The following is a 19880-nucleotide window of genomic DNA, read 5'->3' as shown; positions in this document are numbered from 1 at the left end:
ATGCCACGAACAGCGTACTAGAATTCCTGGTTGATGTGGGACGAGTGTGAGGGTGGAGGTGCGTTTGAAGGTTGCTTTGGATGTTTTTCATGATTAACTCGAAAACTGTGGCCTCCAGCGGGAATGTATCCCATTAAAAAATTTTGATGCATTAAATTTCCTATGAAAAAGCCCTGTTCATTTTTTCGGTAGGAATAATTAACTGCTAGAAAAAATAGTACACCCATTTAGAGATTTTCAATTCACTTAAGACTTATTGTTGCAACAGTGCATGACAAGATTACATTTACAGATCAATAGAACAAGCGGTTCTGAGATGCAAGGTATCGACCCACGCTGAAATACCGATATTCGTACGTGGTTAGCCTCCAAGGGCGTCAATGCAGGCGTCGCCTCTGGCATCCAGTCGATCGTACAGATGGCGAATACTTTCCTGGGATACGTTATGCCACACCTGCTCGACCTGTTCACGTAGTTTTGTAAGAGTTTTTGGTTTACAGGTCGCTCGAGTCTCTTCTCGTCCCATCACATTCCACAAGTGCCCGATTGAAGACAAGTCCGGGGATCGTGCTGGCAAGGGACGTTGCTCCACAACTTGCAGAGCACGTTGAGTTTCATGGGAAAGCATTACATCGTTGGAACAGCGCATCGCCTTCCTGTCGCAAGAACTGTAAAAGAATGGGTTTAATAACATTCTGCACCCTACGATACAGCGCAAACGGCCACCACTTGCGTGCAGGCAGAATCTGTTTTCATCGCTGAAGGTGGTCTTCCAAGTGATCCTGTAACGGCACCAATCGATCCGCGTACGTTGATGCTGTGGCGTCAGTGGAAGACGGGCTAGAGGTGTGCGTAATTTAGTCCCACTGCTAATAACCGGTTCGCAACAGTCCGCGTTGACACGTCTGGGGTCACACGTCCTGTTATGTGTGCCGTGGTAGCTGCAAGATCGGCCACTGCTACCCTTACAACACGACGATCCCGGCGGGCGTCTGTGCTGCGTGGGCGTCCAGAACCTCGATTACGGGTGTGAGAACGTTCACGTGACCACTGATACCAGTATCATTGCACAAGTGACGCAGCACGTCCATATTGTGTGGCAATTCTCCGAAAGGACTATCCCACCACTCGGAAGGCCACAATTTGACACCTTTCAGACTCGCTCAGCTGGCAGTAGGAAACGCGGGGGCGTCTCCGTGGCATGAATGTCTGCTTGCTTCATACGTTTGGATGACACTGAGCCTTCTGGCTGAGGCATTCCCTATTGAAGGTTAGACACAGATGCCGCTCTGGTAGCTATGTTACTACGCTATCCGTTGACACAAGACGCTGAAACCATTATCAGTTTACCTACTATCCCCCAGGTGGCATATGCAGTCATCGGATCAAAATCGACACCTCCTTTCCAGGTATACCAATTTTTTTCGGCAGTGTAGTTTGCGTATAGCGAGCGAGAGAATATGAAAATCTCGTGCAAGGCTTTTGAAGGCCAGACATAACATTGCGGGCTGCATAAACGACATCAATAGGGGCAGCTGAATCATCCTGTATAGAAAAATTACAGTATTTCATCAACCATGACCAAAATATCACAAAAGCTTGTGAAACACGAAAGCTATTCTCATTAATAAAATGGTTCAAATGGCTCTGAGCACTATGGGACTTAACTACTGAGGTCATCAGTACCCTAGAACTTAGAACTACTTAAACCTAACTAACCTAAGGACATCACACACATCCATGCCCGAGGCAGGATTCGAACCTGCGACCGTAGCGGTCACGCGGTTCCAAACTGACGCGCTTAGAACCGCACAGCCACACCGGCCGGCTCTCATTAATAGAAGCAGCTATTTGCATCACGCTAATTAGTTAAGAGTGCTGCGTAATACACAATACATACTTATCATTATTACAGGTTTTTCGGTCATATACATAATGGGGTCACGCGGCAGCAACATGAAACAGAATAGGATCAAAAGTTATTCATAATTTATACGAATGTAAGTTAAGAATTAGGAATCCCTCCCAGAAGGTGTAAATTACACCAGTAAGTAGTAAATATTCGTACAGAAGCGAAACAGCGATAAGGTCCATTCCTTAGCCTGGCAAAAACTTGATTAGCGCCAAGAACAAATAAAATACATTCAGCCCAATCATGTTGCAAAAGAACATGAAGTCTGCAAAAAGCATATATCTGTACTGAACAGATTTTTCGCTCACTTTCACACAGTGAACCACGTTGTAATTTGATTGTCGGTAGGAAAGCTATGACCAGCAAATGAAAAGGAAAAACGATCGCGCTTCACTCTAAAACTATGATATTCGAACAACATGCAAACTCTGTGGTGAGATAAGAAGTAAATGATATCTGTGACAAATTATCCTAGACGGCACCACGTGTCATGAAAAGCCATACCCTGAATGATTAAGATTGGCAAACGAACAAGCTTACCAATTTACCCACATAAATACACTGAAGAGCCAAAGAAACTGGTACATCTGACAAATATCGTGTAGAGCCCCGACGAGCACGCAGAAGCGCCGCAACACGACGTGGCATGGACTCGACTAACGTCTGAAGTAGTGCTGGAGGGAATTGACAAAATGAATCGTCCGCAGCTCGTGGTCGTGCGGTAGCGTTCTCGCTTCCCACGCCCGGGTTTCCGGGTTCGATTCCCGGCGGGGTCAGGGATTTTCTCTGCCTCGTGATGACTGGGTGTTGTATGCTGTCCTTAGGTTAGTTAGGTTTAAGTAGTTCTAAGTTCTAGGGGACTGATGACCATAGATGTTAAGTCCCATAGTGCTCAGAGCCATTTGAACCATTTGAACAAAATGAATCTATAAATCCGCAGGAGTATGAGGGAGAGGAGATCGCTTCTGAACAGCACGTTGCAAGGGATCCCAAAGATGCTTAATAATGTTCACCTCTAGGGAGTTTGGTGGGCAGCGGAAGTGTTTAAACTCGGAAGAGTGTTCCTGGAGCCACTTTGTAGCAATTCTGGACATGTAGGGTGTCGCATTGTCCTGCTGGAATTGCCCAAGTCCGTTTGAATGCACAAGAGACATGAATGAATGCAAGTGGTCAGACATGATGTTTATGTACGTGTCACCTGTTACAGTCGTTCTAGACGAATCAGGAGTCCCATATCACTCCAACTGAACACGCTGCACACCGTTACAGAGTCTCCACCAGCTTGAACAGTACCCTGCTGACACGCAGGGTCCATGGACTCATGAGGTTGACTCCACACTCATACACGTCCATCCGCTCGATGCAATATGAAAAGAGACTCGTCCGACCACGCAACATCTTTCCACTCATCAACAGTCTAATGTTTGTGTTGACGGACCCAGGCGACGCGTAAAGCTTTGTGTCGAGCAGTCATTAAAGGTACACAAGTCGGCCTTCGGTTCCGAAAACCCATATCGATGATGTTTCGTTGAAGGGTTCGCTCCGTGACACTTTTTGATGGCCCAAAATTGAAATCTGCAGCAATTTGCGGAAGTGTTGCACTACTGTCACGCCGAACGATTCTTTTCAGTCGTCCTATTCCTGCAGGATCTTTTTCCGGCAGCAAGGATGACGGAGATTTGTATTTTATCGGATTCCTGGTATTCACGGTACACTCGTGAAGTGGTCGTTTGGGAAAATACCCATTTCATTGGCACCTCGGAGATGCTGTGTCCCACCGCTCGTGCACCGACTATAACACGACGTTCAAACTCACTTAAATCTTGATAACCTGCCATTGCAGTAGCAGTAACCGATCTAACAACTGTGCCAGTACTCTACCTGCTTGCGTATCTCTGTATATGATTACGCATGCCTATACCAGTTTCTTTGGCGCTTCAGTGTATGAAGTGAAGGCACTGAATAGATTTGGAAGAAAGAAGACCTTAGGAATACAAGCTGTATTAATAAATTGTGGGATATTTGACAACTCAAAATATTACCACGATTACGTCATTGTAAGATGTTGCCAGAACTTGGAAAAAGTCTAGAAGGAATACCATCTAGAGTGAGTCTTGGTCACAAGCAAAAGACTGATCCAAAGATGACTTTGCTACAGCCTGACTCCCAGTTAGGAAAGATCTTAGCAAGGCTATAATTAGTATTAACACGGTCCAATGCAGCTGAGAGAGTAACATCTTATAAAAATTTATATGTAGGTGATCAAAGTAAACCGACAGATGAGTAAGACTTCCTTCAGTTGTACTGGAATCGTGGAAGATCGTGTGAAGCTTTATGATGTCGAATGAAATGGCACCTTGGGAATACTCAGTTTTTGCCATCGGAAATGCTGTTGTATGGTCTTTCCAGCCGATGCCCCAAAATTTCACACAACAGTGTGACCTCTGAAATACAGCCACAACTCTGTCAATGGTCTGCACGTGGTTGACGAAATAACGCACTTTTGATGTAAACAGCCTTCTTTCAACGAATACGTGTGCCTCTCCTAACGTTTCAAAGAGTGACGTTAGTCCTCCTACAGAATATTAGCAGTGTTTTAGCTGACGAACACCGAGTGCTACGTTACAGGAGACGACGGTACCTCCCCACAGGCAAAGGCCACCTGCCGACCGTTGTGGCCGAGCGGTTCTAGGCGCTTCAGTCTGGAACCACGCGACTGCAACTGTCACAGGTTCGAATCCTGCCTCGGGCATGGGTGTGTGTGATGTCCTTAGGTTAGTTAGGGTTAAGTAGTTCTAAGTTCTAGGGGACTGATGATCTCAGATGTTAGGTCCCATAGTGCTCAGAGCCATTTGAACCAAAGGCCATCTGGCGTTTCAGGTATCAGACTATAAGCGCGTCACCAATTGGTTAGAGAGTGGGTTATCCTCGCTTTTTCTCCTGGTTGAGGAACCCACGGTATGAGCGTTAGAACGAATATTCAGCAAGTAAACTGATAAAATCCCAGAAGGAAAGTGTCTTCTGCAATGGTATAGCTCTAGGAAGGCTATACAAATGTTTTTCCTTTTATTATTTTGTTTTATTCATTATGTTTAGCTAGAAATGTTAATACATCCAAATATTACGAGAACATAGATCGCGCGATGTGTCTGTATGTATCTTTGACATAAGAATATCGAATTGAAGTCTCTTGTGGTAGAGCGGTGTCGAATGAAAGACGCGGATGTTGACGTGACGGGATAACTGGTGTGTTGGATTTTGTGCGTAAGGACACGCACAAAACATTAAAATTCATATAGACACCATATCGATGAGAACTGCAGGAAAACAGTGATAAATGTTCAAAAATGGTTTAAATGGCTCTGAGCACTATGGGACTTAACATCTGAGGTCATCAGTCCCTTGAACTTAGAACTACTTAAACCTAAGGACATCATACACATCCATGCCCGGGGCAGGATTCGAACCTGCGACCGTAGCGGTCGTGCGCTTCCAGACTGAAGCGCCCAGAACCGCTCTGCCACTCCGGCCAGCAATAGAGTGTGTGATCACTAAGGACGACAGTGTGTGCACTGGAACGTTTTCCGGTGCTGATTCCAAAGTTGGTAAGGAGTAAGGGCGTTCCACTCCTCCACCAGTGCGGATGGTCGTTGGTGCATGTGGACGTTCTGCAATACCTCTCCTCAACGCACCCCACACGTCCTCCGTGGGATTTAAGTCGGGGGGAACCGGCAGGCCATTCGGTTCGTCGAATATTCTGTTGTTCCAAGAGCTCCTCTACTTGCCCCGTTCGATGCGGTCGCGCAAGGTCATTCATAAAAAATGAAGGTCAGAGCCGAATCCACACCTGCCAAGAGGCCCTTGGCGAACGAGAGCAGTGACACAATAACTCTGACCAGTGTGTGTGCCATGTTCAAGATTTGGAGGTCAGCACGCCCTTTCAACATTATGCCTCCCTACACCACAACACCTGGACCACCAGGACGATCATGCTTTACAATGTTTCTGGATGCATTGCGTGTCGTCAAATTCGCCATATGAGTCACTACTCAGACTGAATCTGCTCTCATCCGAGGAGTGCATGCGACCCTAATCCTTGATGGTCCATTCCCATGCTCTTGGCATCATAGAAAACGATGCCGCCGATGTGCGGATGTCTACGGAAGACAGCGTACCGCTTGACGAGCAAAAAAGGCCACCCCCTTGCTGACACCGTGCCACTCCGGTGTGCGAGGTTGCGTGTGTTATAGTCCTGTTAAATGTGGCTCTAATTGCACGCTGTGTTGGACTGGATCACTTCTTCTCTGTCGCACAATGTAGTGGTCATCTGCTGCTGCGTTGACCCTGGTCAACCATTTCCTCTTCATCGGTCATTAGTGTCTGTGGTTTGGAACGCTTGCCATGCACATGAAACAACGATGTGACCAACACCTAACTCCTGGGCTGCACTCGTCACAATTCGTCCTTCCAGTTTCCCGATTATTCTTTTCCGTGTGAAATTACCCAGACGTTGTCTCTGGGCCGCGTTGTAATGAAGAACACTACCACAGTGCACTGTAACTGATCGACACACACTGCCTTCCCCGTTTCTTCAACCGCCTCTTGTTGCTGTGCGCTATTGTCTCACTGACCTCACAGCATATGACGTCCAGATTTCTGTGCGCCACTGCTGGAGGACCATTTGCAACATGCTCCCACACTTTAATTCATTTCCGTATGTATGATACTTTATCTGTCTCACCCTTAAGTTTTGCAGAAAAGTGTACTATATTCTCTGAAAGTCGGCTGAAAAACTTGGAAACTAATATATTTTAAAATGTAAACACCTCTACTAATGTGTTCTTGTTTTGGAGATTGGGAATAAGCTCCGCAGGACCGTCCGTGCCTCATTTTACTAAGTTCACGCATGATCGACAGTTTTTAGGTTATGAAGAAAATTTCGATAAAAAAGGTAGAAAACATACCCCAAAAATAAAACGAGCCAGAATAAAGTATAATATCGGTAATATCTGTCAAGTGGGTCGTATCTTAGCGATACTTCCCGGAAACACTACACAACAAAAACGCCCGGCACACTGTGCCGCAGCTAACTACAGATCGAAAACTCCGTCAAATGAAAGACCAGTATACACCTCGTGGTTGTTGGAGATGACCTTTTTTCTTCCTGTGATCCAATGAACGTAATCTTGTATCACGCCGCTGAAAAAAAAAATAGCAAAACCGCACCGTAAAATGGTGATCATGAAAATTTGCCTCTATAGCAGCTCCGGGAAATGCTGAAAAGGTGGTATGAGTTTCATACCATCAAGCTTCAAACAGTTGAAGGAACAAAAAAAGAGAGAAATAGGACAATTCAACTACTGAGTAAACTATAAATAATAGCTTTGTTGTACATTTTTCACGAAAGTACTGTTTCAGCTAGAAATGGCAAACCAGTGATATGCAAGAGACGCGCAGCATGAGGCGAACTTGCCAAAAAGTTAGCCTCCTGCTGGCCTTGGAACTGAGCAAGGCTCCTTGCGGTTTCCGGAGCGCAGACAATGTGTCGTAATTAGGGAACAATGTGTCGTCACTGAATGCCTGCTGTGCTGGTGACGTTCATAATACGCGAAAATTTCAAAAAAATGGCTCTAAGCACTATGGGACTTAGCATCTGAGGTCATCAGTCCCCTAAACTTAGAACTACTTAAACCTAACTAACCTAAGGACATGACACACATCCATGCCCGAGGCAGGATACGAACCTGCGAAAATTTCATTTCAGAACGGTAAAATCCCATACACTTTCTTTGAGACACCTTATAGCTGCGACTGGCGAAGGTTCTCTTTAATAGCTGTGCTATATTACTAAGCTACAATTAATTATTTTATGCGCTCTTTTTCCTTGGGTGGAGTTTATATTAGGAAACCAATACTTTTCAGTGTAGTTTTTCGTTTAGTAGGGAGCGTACTAACGAAGATATTCAATAAAGCGCCATTTATGTTTTTTTTCAAAATGATTCCATTGTACCTCAAAACATCTATGCATCCCTGGAAAGCACGCATCATCTGAATCCATCCGGTTGTCCTTTGCTTACTGGCCGCATCCCAACTTCCCGTACTTGCAGTAGTTCTTTTTTTCTTGAATACGACTCTTTTTTTCGGCGTCTTCACACTTCCATACAAAGTGTGCACAGCGCAGAGACGTTTAAGACTGTAAAAAGCGGGGTCGGTGTCTTTGAAGTCTTCTGTAATTGCATAGCAAATACAAACAGGCGACAGTCGGGCTGGAGCGTCGTCCTTTTTAAAGTTAGGTGTGTTCAACATCGACCTTGAGCAGACTGGCCTAAGAGCTCTCAGGCCTCGAAGCAAGTATTGCTCTTCTTACAGCTATATAATGACACATTTATGAGACCTGAAAACCATTTGTTTAAGCACTCATCTAACAATGATAAAAGCAGATAACTTTGTCTTTTTGACAAGAGCGGAATTAGAACAGCGCCCTCTGTGACTTACGTTATAGTTTCGTGACTTCGTTGAAACACTGTTGTGATACTTTGTAAAAACTGCATATTGTCTTCGGAGGAAAGCTGCGATCACTTCTTGTACAACAGATTTTGTTGTCCGTCTGGATTCCTTTCACAAAAAAGTCCGGTTTCGTTGCCACATGAAGCATCCTCAGATCTGAATATATCGGTTGTTGTTGTTGTTGTGGTCTTCAGTCCTGAGACTGGTTTGATGCAGCTCTCCATGCTACTCTATCCTGTGCAAGCTTCTTCATCTCCCAGTACCTACTGCAACCTACATCCTTCTGAATCTGCTTAGTGTATTCATCTCTTGGTCTCCCTCTACGATTTTTACCCTCCACGCTGCCCTCCAATGCTAAATTTGTGATCCCTTGATGCCTCAAAACATGCCCTACCAACCGATCCCTTCTTCTAGTCAAGTTGTGCCACAAACTTCTCTTCTCCCCAATCCTATTCAATACCTCCTCATTAGTTACGTGATCTACCCACCTTATCTTCAGCATTCTTCTGTAGCAGCACATTTCGAAAGCTTCTATTCTCTTCTTGTCCAAACTATTTATCGTCCATGTTTCACTTCCATACATGGCTACACTCCATACAAATATTTTCAGAAACGACTTCCTGACACTTAAATCTATACTCGATGTTAACAAATTTCTCTTCTTCAGAAACGATTTCCTTGCCATTGCCAGTCTACATTTTATATTCTCTCTACTTCGACCATCAGTTATTTTACTCCCTAAATAGCAAAATTCCCTCAGCATCACCTGATTTAATTTGACTACATTCCATTATCCTTGTTTTGCTTTTGTTGATGTTCATCTTATATCCTCCTTTCAAGACACTGTCCATTCCATTCAACTGCTCTTCCAAGTCCTTTGCTGCCTCTGACAGAATTACAATGTCATCGGCGAACCTCAAAGTATTTACTTCTTCTCCATGAATTTTAATACCTACTCCGAATTTTTCTTTTGTTTCCTTTACTGCTTGCTCAATATACAGATTGAATAATATCGGGGACAGGCTACAACCTGTTACAACGGTTACAAGAAATAATTCGGCTGGTAAGTTATATGGGTTGTTCTTATAACCGATACAGTCACATATAACGATAGCTCATATGGAACTGAAAGCAGTCTTTTTTTTTTTTAATCAAAGAAGTCTAGACACGCAGTAAAATTTACCGATGAAACAAAGTTAATAAACGTCGCATGTAACACGACATTCTAGTATCGAGAGACGTCACTTTCCTGTTCATAATTTCAGTGTGCTACAACGAAGGATGTGCTGCTCTTTCCATTTTTAGGCATTATAATGTCCACAAAGAACAGACGTTCCATACCGGAATACACAGGATTATTCGTAAGTACCTCAGGGGTCGAGGAAACGACTGGATTAAAACTTCAAGACAAACAGAAGGTAGACACTATCTTCGGATACAGCGGTACTCTAGGGTTTTAACTCCATTCCTCCATCCAGACAGGCCTCGGAAGGCCAAATGGTACCGAGGGACCACCGTGTCATCCTCAGGCGATAGGCGTCACTGGGTGCAGATATGGAGGGGCATGTGGTCAGCAAACCTCTCTTACGGCCGTTGTCAGTTTTCGTGATCGGAGCCGCTACTTCTCAGTGATGTAGCTCCGCAATAGGCCTCACAAGGACTGAGTGCACTCGCTTACCAACAGCGCTCGGTAGGACCGGAACGTCTCTCATCCAGTTGTTAGCCAAGCGCAACAGCGCTTAACTTCGGTGATCTGACGGGAAATTGCGCCAAGGTGCTCAACATGGAAACCTTTTGCGTAACAAACGGCAGTACGTGCGTGAAATTCATTGAAATCACTGACGGCGATTACCAGGGAAGCCACGGCAGCAGCGAGCTTTTGAAATTTGTTGGCTTGGTTGCCTATCTGCAGGCGCGAACTGTTGCGATGCGACAATACGGAGCGGGTGATTTGTCTACACGTCCCGACACACCTGTTCCCTCGTCAGACTGCATCACAGCGCTTATTATGAATCGAAGCTTGGAGAAGTGCTCTACGCATCGATGTGCGTCATTTTTCTGTACGCCTTGTAGTTTTCGCCCTGTCGTTTTCTGAAACCCCTGCGGTACTAACGTACACGGTGCAGTCACATTAATGTGACCACAACCTACGTTCGACGTCACCGTGCGATAATCACTGACGGACCCCATGCGGCAGCAGTAGCAGTGGCCGGTGTATACAGCATGTCGGAGGAACGCGGGAAACAGTGCAGTCATTGTCGTAATGTGAACACAAAGCGATTTATCTAAAGTCCAAAAGGGCATGATCATTGGCTTTCCGGCCAAGGTTGGAAGCAATTCGGAAACGGTTGTCTGCAAACTGTTCGTGTGTCACTGTGGCTAAAATATGCCGTGCATGAGAAAGTGGCGCTATCCAAAACATGCACCAAGGCAACTGTGGTGCACCGTGAGCCATAGACATTTGAGTGAAACATGGCTGCAGAGATGTGCAATGGCGAACAGATGTGCATCATCCAAGATGAATCAAGGGGCTACCAACAGCGTCTCCTCAGAGACCGTCTAGAGAACGTTGCTGCCCATTGGCGACGAAGGCTGGAATCTGCATGTAAATATCGCAACTGGACGTCTACGGGATTGTAACATTTGGTCTTTTTAGATGGATCACGTTTTACCTGCCCCATCGGACAGGTGGAAAACGGCGTGTACGGCGTGAAAGTTCTGAAAGTAAACACCCTGCAACAATCGTCGCAAGGGTCCAGACTGGAGGGCATTGCCTGGCTGAGCTCGTCATTTTGGAAGGTACAAAAGATCGGCACCAGCATGCATTTATCCTTGGGGATCATGTCCACATCTACATGCAGTTTGTTTTCCTCGACACGATGGCATCTACCATCAGGACGATGGAACATGTCACACAGTTCACATGCGTGGTTTGAAGATAATCAGGACGAGTTTACCGCACTTCCCTGCTCACCAAACTCCTCTGATTTAAACACAATCGAGCATCTGTACGACCACCTCGACAGGGTTGTTGGTGCCATGAATTCTCAAGAGAAACCTGGATTTGGCATGGCTCCACATAATTGCCGATACCTTCCAGAACCTCATTGACACTCTTCCTTCACGTCTCGCAGCGGACCACACAGCTGAAGGTGGTTAGTCAGGCGTTTGATAAGTGTTCGCATTAATGTGACTGGACAGTGGATAATCCTGCGTGATTTGGGCACGGCGTTAACCACAACTGCAGACAGTCTGAATGATTCATCTAACACTAGTACACCAATAGGTAACTAAATCAGATACATGTACTTAAAAGTAACTCCGTGAGATACCGAAAGGGATGAGACGCCATCGGATTCCATGTGTTGCCCAAGCCGACTTTAAAAGCGCCTATTCTCACCTGATAGCGTGCTCTGTGTATGTAATGGCTTGAATTCACGTTCCCTGGGAGGCCACACAAGGGTTTTCATGACAGAAGAGTGCGCCTCAACTCATTCTGACACGTTTCAACAACGACGGGACAGTGTATTGTCTTGCTGGAGGTACAGGTTGAAGCAGGCTGATGTAGGCACATGCTCGACCAGTACGTTTCTATATCGTTTGACGATGAGAAAGTTGTAGACATTTCACTGCTTTCAATCATGCAGACATGCTCAACACGAGGAAATCTCGAGTACCTGCCTGTTGGTAAGCACGATACTCGACCTTTTCCCGCATAGTATCCTTTAAGCTATGGATGAAGGCAATTAGGCCCACGCAGTATTTCTTGACTTCTGAAATCAGTTTGACTTTGTTAAAGAAAGTGTCATGATATGGGCTATCAAATGATACATTACTCGCAATTAAAATTGCTACACCAAGAAGAAATGCAGATGATAAACGGGTATTCATTGGACAAATATATTATACTAGAACTGACATATGATTACATTTTCACGCAATTAGGGTGCATAGATCATGAGAAATCAGTACCCAGAACAACCACATCTGGCCGTTATAGCGGCCTTGATACGCCTGGGCATTGAGTCAAACAGAGCTTGGATGGCGTGTACAGGTACAGCTGCCCATGCAGCTTCAACACGATACCACAGTTCATCAAGGGTAGTGGCGAGCCAGTTGCTCGGCCACCATTGACCAGACGTTTTCAGTTGGTGAGAGATCTGGAGAATGTGCTGGCTAGGGCAGCAGTCGAACATTTTTTGTATCCAGAAAGGCCCGTACAGGACCTGCAACATGAGGTCATGCGTTATCCTGCTGAAATGTAGGGTTTCGCAGAGATCGAATGAAGGGTAGAGCCACGGGTCGTAACACATCTGAAATGTAGCGTCAACTTTCAAAGTTCCGTCAATGCGAACAAAAGGTAACCGAGACGTGTAACCATTGGCACACCATAACATCACGCCGGATGATACGTTAGTATGGCGATGACGAATACACGCTTCCAATGTGCGTTCATCGCGATGTCGCCAAACACGGATGCGACCATCATGATGCTGTAAACAGAACCTGGATTCATACGGAAAAATGACGTTTTGCCATTCGTGCACCCAGGTTCGTCGTTGAGTACACAATCGCAGGCGCTCCTGTCTGTGATGCAGCGTCAAGGGTAACCGCTGCCATGGTCTCCGAGCTGATAGTCCATGCTACTGCAAACGTCGTCGATCTGTTCGTGCAGATGGTTGTTGTCTTGCAAACGTCCCCATCTGTTGACTCCGTATTACTCTCCTGAACCGACCTATTCCATATTCTCCTCCTTACACGAGGCATGACAACAACGTCTCACCAGGAAACGCCGGTCAACTGCTGTTTGTGTATGAGAAATCGGTTGGAAACTTTCCGCATGTCAACATGTTGTAGGTGTTACCACCGGCGCCAAACTTATGTGAATGCTCTGAAGAGCTAATCATTTGCATATCACAGCATCTTCTTCCTGTCGGTTAAATTTCGCGTCTGTAGCACGTCATCTTCGTGGTGTAGCAGTTTTAATGGCCAGTAGTGTACTTCTGACGCGTTGAAGATTCCAGGGTAGGGATGCCGCAGCATGTCGTCTACAATATAGAGTCATCGACATATGTAGAAATAAACTCATTGTACTGCAGGGTAGCCTGTTGGAACTGTTGCTGTTCATCTTGTAAATTGAATGATATGGCGGACGATAATAACAAAAGCTCAGACTTATTGCAGTTGTCTATTATGAAGTACGATCAGAAAAAAGCTGCACAAAGTTGCAGTCACATGCCGATAAGATTTTTAAGTAATGCACATATTGGCAGCGATTTAAAGGTTCATAAAAGTAAAATTAAAATGTAGAAAAAAGAAAATGTAAAAAAGCAGACAAATTGATTTCCAGTTTAAAGATGGCGAAACTGAGGGTTCTTTTTTGGAAATTTGTGGTAAGGTCTTATGGAACCGAACCTCCGACGGCGGGGTGGAGGGCGCGGATCCGCACTGACCGTGACAAGGAGCTTCAGACCGTGCGGCTACTGATGGTTCTGACTTAACGAATTAAATGACAGCGTCAGTACGCTTGTAACACCGAAAATGCAGATAAAATACCTCCTGCACCATTCAAAATTTTTCACCGTTTAATAACCATCGATAACGTGTACTTTACTTCTGATTCTGAATCTGTAAGCTTTATTACAGAAACTATATTTAATACGTAATCGTTATAATATTGTATTTATTTCTGACTGTTTATAATTGATTGTAAATATAATGAAAATATTGTAAATTGCTAGGTAATAGCCAAGGGAACTTTATTTAAATGTATCGATAGCAACGACGAAATGGCATTAGCTATGCCGTTGTTTATCTTTGCGTATGGAGAGTTCCTGTCGCGTTGCGAGCAGAGAGGAGGCAGAGCAACCTGAGTCATGAAAGAGTGCGGAAGTGTTTGATGGGCGCTCCTGCAGACGCGGGCTGCAGCCGATCGCGCCAGTGTAGGCGCGCCTATTTCGTTAATCTACGAGTATTGAGAGCACGGTGGGAGTGGACAGGTGGAGGGAGCTGCAATTCCAACTGTTGCCAGTTCCATAATTATCCGTGGCTCTGGAGACGACTCGGGGTTCTCATCCAGCAGCATCAGCATTGTCGTCGGCTATATTCTTCGTCGTCTGCGCAGCTACAACATCGTAAAGCTGTTAAGTGAAAAATTATAAACTTACCTAGGCACTACTCAGTGACATTTCTTTCACGAAGTACGACTAATCTGAATAATAACCTGCAATAGTTAAAACTTGCAGGACACCTGTGCTGTCATTGGCCTCAGACATTATTACCAGGCAGGGTCCCTTTTTTTTCCATGCAATCACCGAGTGTCGTAAGAATACGAAAATTCATTGACTTAACTGTTCATTCTTGAGGTGAATGACAGAGGCTTACTTATTTGAAGTTTTGAGTATTAACTTCATTCACTTAAAGTCACATAAAGCTTCACTGGCAAAACTAGTGACTAGAGTTACAGCACAAATTAAGAGTGCACATTTCATTTATTCTGTATTTAGCTTAGCTAGTGACGTCCGATGGATTGGTATATATCTTATTCTTTCGATATTAAAAGTAAAATCAGTTGCTCATTTGCTTATACGTAATTGAATCTTTCAATAATCAAAATTATATTGCTTGTCTTTTTCTAAATTTTTGCATTACGTTACACGTTACTGAAAGTCATTTTTAACATAACAAAGTTAAAGTTAAGCCAGTCATTTATTTGACCAGTAATTCCATTTAACTTTATTTTGAAAATTTAGTATTTCAGAATAAGTAACTGAAAACTCAGCGCTTTCTGATTCATATATTTTCTCGTGAAGTGTTGTGCTGTGGAAAAGCGCGACGACCTTCTATAGCCACGCCAGTGATTATTGGTTAAATTTCTTTGCCACTACCTTTCTTAAGATCCTGGAGATTCATTGCCCTAGCGGGCTGGTGGCCGTTTAATTATCCCTTCATTTTAGCTAATCATTGTTTTCTTTGTATTATCAGTAGTTTTGTAGTAAATATTATGTGGTATCCTTTTCCTGTGTGGCTCGTGAGCGATTTCCGTATATTCCATCCATTTCAAAATTATCATGAGTATTTAGATTAGCTTAGAATAGATTCCTCCTTCAAAAGGGTATATTGTACACTTTCCTCCAACTAACAGCTGTTATTTTCCTTCGGTGACGATTGCCTTACGCACTGCAAAGTTCCAGTAAGCATATGCGATCACGGTCAGTTATATTGCAATCCAGTAGTCAGATTAGGAAGGAGGGGGTTACTTGATTAAGTGAAATAGTATTCAATTTTATTGTTACCAATATCTATGTGAAGCGATGCGTGAAACTTGTAACTGCTACTGAGATAAAAATCACAAAAAGATAACAGAGTTAGAATATTGTAAAAGGACATTCACGAGTGTAAAAAATTCTCTTGTTGTCTTGTGCTCCTGCTGTCTTGTTCTCCTGCGATCAGGTCTTGGATGGAATTAGGTCTTTGTCGCTGAGTCCGCAGCTCGTGGTCACTTCCCACACCCGGGTTCCCGGGTTCGATTCCCGGCGGGGTCAGGGATTTTCTCTGCCTCGTGATGACTGGGTGTTGTGTGATGTCCTTAGGTTAGTTAGGTTTAACTAGTTCTAAGTTCTAGGGGTCTGATGACCCTAGATGTTAAGTCCCATAGTGCTCAGAGCCATTTGAACCATCTTTGTCGCTGAGCCTAATTTCCGTGTGTAGACTGAATATTCATTGAAGCATAAAAAATAAATTTCATACTACGACTGCGTTACTGAAGATTCTCCTTCATTTAAGGTAAAAAGGAAAATAGATTTCGTTCACTAAAGGGGAGAAAATTAAATAGGAAGCCTTTCGTTTCGTTCGAGATTATTTCAAAAGCCATTTTGTGTGAAAATATTATTTGAAGCTACGTTCATTTATTTTTCTTGAAGTACTATAATTTTTCTTAGTGCATTTATTACGAAAGTAAACTTTTCTTCTTTTCAAGGTCAGTAAAATGCCAAACGAATTGTTGCCAAGCTAACTGTGAGCCGTAGCTATTTTGATGTTTCAAAAGTAAATTGAAATTAATAGCATTATCATTCTTGACATTCAGGACACTGATTGAGATTAAACAAAAGAGTACAGGTCCCAGTTTTCTTATAACACTACCATCCAAGTTAAAGTTTTCTGAATAATTTTACGTTACAGTTCATGCTCTTGAATATCAGATACAGAATATAGAACAATTTTCGCATAATTACTAGCGGTAATGTTGTAAGCTGACGTTCTTCTTCTGGGATGTGTCCCAGTTGCGACCTTGCAAGAAACTTAATAGAAACATCTTAATTATCCTATCAACACTTTTTACAGTTTTAGTCTACAGTCCGACTTTCTTATATCAGCCTCGTCAACAACTCTATTTGTCCTAGCGACAGCAACTGACTGAGCATCGTTCTGTTGGCGAACGCAACACACCGTTTCGTGTGGTTTTCGACCTACTCCAACAGATGGTAGTTTTTCGTACTGTTCTAATTTATGTGCTCTGTGACCAACGGTGAGGAGAAATATACGTGTAGACAAATGACTTGTTTATAATACAGCCAGCACGTGGTACTGGATCGTGTGACTGAACACCGGCTGTCGTTGTCTAGCACAGAACTGGGAAGTATTAAGTTGGTGTACAAGTTCGTAGGGTTTTGCCATAAGTTTATCAAACACAAGAGATACACATAGCAGAGACTTCAACGTCAACAACATATCTCCTTCACTATCTGCAACAGTCTGCCAACGCTGCGGCAACGTTTCGGTTCAGCAACTGTAGAAATGACGTGGTTTTGAGGCGAAGAACTTCTCGAGCCATGTTCGAGGCTTATTTTCATCCAGAAGTTCCCTGAAGGTTGTTCGATAGAGAGCAGAAAACATGAAAATCTAATTATGCGAGATCAGGTGAATAAGGTGGGCGCGGAATGACAATGTAACTCAACCCCTGTATAGTGTTTACTGTCAGTCTAGCAGTATGCGGGCGGGCATTATCATGGAATACATAGCATCACTTCACGGAGTCGTTGTTTTGGATAGCGTCTGCAAGACCTCTCAGTTGTTGACTGTAAATGTCAACAGTGAGGATTACTCCTCGGGGAAGCAATTCGTAGTGTACCACACCGTCGCTGTTCCACCAGATGCATAACATTATCACAAGCTGCGACATCGTCGCGAAAAAAACAGTGACCCGTATATTAATAAGTTTCCTTTAATTTACGTCTATGGTCACAAACTACTGACAACAGGACTCGTGCATGTGATATTATTTATATGTGTTAGACGATGCTGGTGCTGATTCCGCATTTAACATTTGACGACGCCACTATGGCTGCAGCCGGCCGGAGTGGCCGAGCGGTTCTAGGCGCTTCAGTCTGGAACCGCGCGACCGCTACGGTCGCAGGTTCGAATCCTGCCTCGGGCATGGATGTGTGTGATGTCCTTAGGTTAGTTAGGTTTAAGTAGTTCTAAGTTCTAGGGGACTGATGACCTCAGATGTTAAGTCCCATAGTGCTCAGAGCCATTTGAACCACTATGGCTGCAGTGCATTAGGAATTTGTTTTTATGAAACAGATCTGATGATGGTAATTAAAGACCGAAGCCGGTAATCTGTTAACGAAAAGTTTGTAAGCATAGACGTAAATTAAAGGAAACTTATTGCATATTACTATCTTTCGGGGATGTGCCCAAGTGGGGGTGGAGAGGGTTACTGCTTTGTTTGGGCTTATCCGTTCCTTTCTTTTCCTTATGTTGGCATAAAGACACCATTTCTTGTCACCAGTAACGATACGGGACAGGAATTGCCAGTGTTGTTCACTAGCCAATTGATGACGAGCAAGCAGAGGTGCACACATGGTCATCTGCTGATTTTTGTGATTGTGGCCTAGAGCATGCGGTACCCATATATCGGATATACGAACCTTCCCCATTATATGCAAATGTCGCAATATGGTGGAATGAACACGGTTCATCAGATTTGCCGGTTCTCGGCTACACTGACATGGATCATTTAAACGATCTTCATCGAACCGTGAAAGTCTTCCTTAATGTCAAAACTATATCGGCTAAAACTACAAAACCAATTTATTGCCGTGCTCTTTCCAGTGGCATTAACCCCATACATGCCACAAATGTTTCTGGCTGCTTCCGCTGCTTTCACCTCCCCCCCCCCCCCCCCTTCTGAACTCAAACAGAAGAATATGTCTAAAATGTTCCGATTTCTCCGCTTGGCACCCCGTTTTCTAGTGCCCACAGCTCCACCCACTATCTCCAGAAGACGAAATGACAATATGTCAACTCAAGTAGCAACAATGGTTTCCAAAAAAAAATGACAATCGACAAATAAACCCCTAACAACTGGAATACCAACATGCAAAACAAAAACGCCACGAACTTGTACACCAATCTAAAATTTCTTCCTCTGTTGCTCCTCTATTTCTACACGCGTTAGACGACAGCGGCTCATTGTAATCGTTTAGTTGTTGCCTGAGGCAGACGGCTTTTGCGGCGGCTTTCTCCGAATCGAGGTACTCGCGCCACATCCTTGACATGATGGCATGCGGAAAGCTTGTGCCTGCACAGCCACGCATACGAAGAGTCCCCTTAGCCGGGCACACAAGATCAGGGCGAGATTAGATGCGCTGATATCGTGCACCTTGCGCAGCCTGCGCTCCACTGCCACACCCCCTGCCAGCACACGGTCTGACGTCAGCCTAGACACGTCGACACACAGAACTGCTCATTTTGTTGTAGCCACGGAAGCACTTTCCCTCCAGCACAGGAGCTATGGGTAACTAATTCCCTTATGAATAGCGGCAATCTAACCGCAACTGTACGAGCACTGATTTTACGCTGTAACTGATTTCCGTATACCTCAATCCAATCACTAGATTGCTGATTGTGCGAGTGCGTTCAGTACGTAATGCAACACAATTTTTTGTTCTGAAAGCAGGTTGGTTTTATTCATGATTCCAATACCCCATAAATGTCCCATTCTTTTGGGTACAAAACGCTATTTTTCAACATAATGCGACGGAATTACGAAACCTTACTGGGAGGGATTGCATGCCTGGGTGATAACTCGATCGGTCGACGTCGAAGCCAACGTCTTGCTGCATCAATAACCTCATCATCATCCACGTACTGCTTCCCGCGGAGTCCATACTTAATTGGGCCGAACAGATGGAAGTCGGAAGGCGCAGGATCCGTGTTGTAGGATGGATAGGGAAGAACAGTCCAGTGAAGTATTGTGAGCTCCTCTTGGGTGCGCAGATTTCGTGAGGCCTTGCGTTTCATGGAGAAGGAAAAGACTGTTTTCATTCCTGTGGCGACGGACACGCTGGAGTCCTTTCTTGAGTTTCTTCAGGGTAGCACAATACACCCTTCATGTCGTTGCACCATGAGGGAGAACATAAAACAAAATAACCCCTTCAGAGTACCATAAGACCGT

This window comes from Schistocerca serialis, chromosome 4, assembly GCF_023864345.2.
Source record: "Schistocerca serialis cubense isolate TAMUIC-IGC-003099 chromosome 4, iqSchSeri2.2, whole genome shotgun sequence".
Classification (NCBI taxonomy): Eukaryota; Metazoa; Arthropoda; class Insecta; order Orthoptera; family Acrididae; genus Schistocerca; species Schistocerca serialis.
This window is presented reverse-complemented; position numbering follows the sequence as displayed.